The sequence below is a fragment of the Brassica oleracea genome, chromosome C7 (assembly GCF_000695525.1).
Source record: "Brassica oleracea var. oleracea cultivar TO1000 chromosome C7, BOL, whole genome shotgun sequence".
NCBI lineage: Eukaryota > Viridiplantae > Streptophyta > Magnoliopsida > Brassicales > Brassicaceae > Brassica > Brassica oleracea.
This window is the reverse complement of record NC_027754.1, coordinates 47,184,880-47,187,221: the sequence shown is the minus strand read 5'-3', so window position 1 is coordinate 47,187,221 and position 2,342 is coordinate 47,184,880. Positions and strand designations below refer to the sequence as shown.

General features: G+C 31.5%; 1 non-coding gene across 1 annotated transcript; it reads right to left on the bottom strand.

Moving 5' to 3' along the window:
- Positions 1-2,270: 2,270 nt before the first annotated feature.
- Positions 2,271-2,342, bottom strand: TRNAP-CGG. The gene has a single exon. It is a non-coding gene; the product is annotated as a tRNA-Pro (tRNA).

The window sequence follows — 2,342 nt, the reverse complement described above, 5'->3', positions numbered from 1 at the left end:
AAAAAATTTAAATTACTGATAACAAAATTTTCATTGTGGGATTAATAGTTTTAGTAATTTATAATTAAAAAAAATAAGTTGTCAATGATCGTTCAAAAAAATTGTTCAAAGCAAATTTTGAAACTAAAATATTCTATTTTATAAGGTTTATAGTTTAATTTACAACGATATATATATATATTAATCTTATTAATTAATTAAATTAGACTTTTTACTTATATAATTTTTGTAATCGTTTGTATTTTTTCATAACAAAAATTTTAAACCATGGATCATAAAATTTGAATGTGAGACTTTTAACAGTTTTAGTAATTTATAGCCGTTTGTAAAAATTCAAAATATAACATATACATAAAAATCTAAATTTTTATTATATGGTTATTGTGGTTATTTAATTTATTTAATAGCTTAAAATTAAACAAATATGATAGAAGATACACTATTTTTTTATCAAATCTTTATTATTCAAAATCATTAATTGCCATATATACTTTAGCCATATTAGGTAATTCCGTAAATTTTATTTAAGGAAATAATAAAATATATTAATGATGAATTTATTGTTAGTTTAATAAAAAGTTTATTATATAATTAGATGGACCAACATATTTCTCTAATGATTCTAAGAATCATTTTAGTGATGACATGTGGCTACAAAAAGAAGTTGTAATGCTTCTCAAATAATATACAGGGGATATTATATGAAATATATGAATCGGTGACATTTAATTGGTGTGTTTTCACAACTAACAAAGTCCGGAACGTCGGTTATTGAAACCGGACATTGAATGCCTCGCCGCTGGTAAACATCAAATTCTTTATTTATTTTTGTTAGTGACACCCGCCATCAAATTCATACATAGTTGGGAACTTCAGTAAGTTTGCATATTAATTGGAAACCTCAATAAGTTAGCGTCAGTACTACGTTAGTGTAGGTGATTGATGGACCAATTTTAGATCTGTTATTATTCTTAGACCACCTTCATCCATTATGATCTCTAATGAGTTCTAATGATTAAATTAAGAGTAAATAAAGTGATTTGACAAGTTTAGAACCTTGGTTAGTGGATATAAATTTTTCCTCTTCCAATGGGAGAACCCCATATGGTTCTCTCTGCAACACGTCTCCTTTCCATCTTTTTTTGTCATCCTTGTGATTTAATCATCGCATGCATGCATTTCACAAACTAATTTATTTCCGAACATTCATTTTTGTACTCTTCTTCATGATGGTGATCATATTGGTGTGTTAAAAAGACGAGGTTCTGTTTTCTTTTATCATCAATGGGGAAGTGTTGAAGACAAGGAGTTGGGCAAACAGCAGCTTCTGTACAGACTTACAGAAACAAGCACCACAAAAACTAGCAGTGTCATACGGCCCTCAGCGTATTTAGGACAGGACAATAGACTGTCATGTTTACAAAACGCATTGTAAATTATCTACCATGAATCTATCAGCGTAAATGGAGAAAAATTCAATTGCCACCAGGTTCATGATCGTGTACTATTAATACTTTTAGAGCAGGAAGCAGAAATCGAAAGGATGATTTTACCTACCCGAGAAAGAGGTCGAAATGAGATTCGAGAGAGAAGCGGAGTCTTCAAGAATGGAGGAGAAAGAAAACTGATTTCGCACAAACGAAGGAGAGAGACATTAATGTGCGTTCCAATTACAAGATGACACGTTAGGGTGTCTTACTGATTCTAAAAAGCCCACGTTTGGCAGCGGTTCCCTGTTTATTTAGCATTTTTCATTTATTTTTATTTTTGCTTTTGGTTAGAACCTGTATTAAACTACAGCGATGGAGGTGCTCTTATGTAGTGTAGGTGATTGTTGGCAAAACAGTCATACAATTCTGATCCGATCTAGAAACTGAAAATACTACAACAAATTTTTCATATAGAAAATGATATTTTAAATATTATAATTTGAGGGAAAAATATTTTTTTTAACCTTGCATCTAAAGTAAAATTTATCGATCAGGATTTTCATATAAAATTGTCCATTATGTGCTGTTAAAAAAAAAAAAAATTTGTCCATTATGTACTGGTCGCTTCTCTGCCGACACACATGGAAACCCCATTGAACATCCATCCTACTTTTTACTGCCTTTAAGCGATCCGGCCCATTTTACTAACTAGGCCTGTATTATATTTTTTGGCGATGGTTATATCCCTGGAATAATGGAGCCCATTGGACTAAATAGGCCTGTATGGTATGCTTTTTATTACGATGATCAGATCCGAAAATTTAGGAGCAGTACAAGGGAGGGGTGTTCCGAGAATCGAACTCGGGACCTCTCGCACCCGAAGCGAGAATCATACCACTAGACCAAACACCC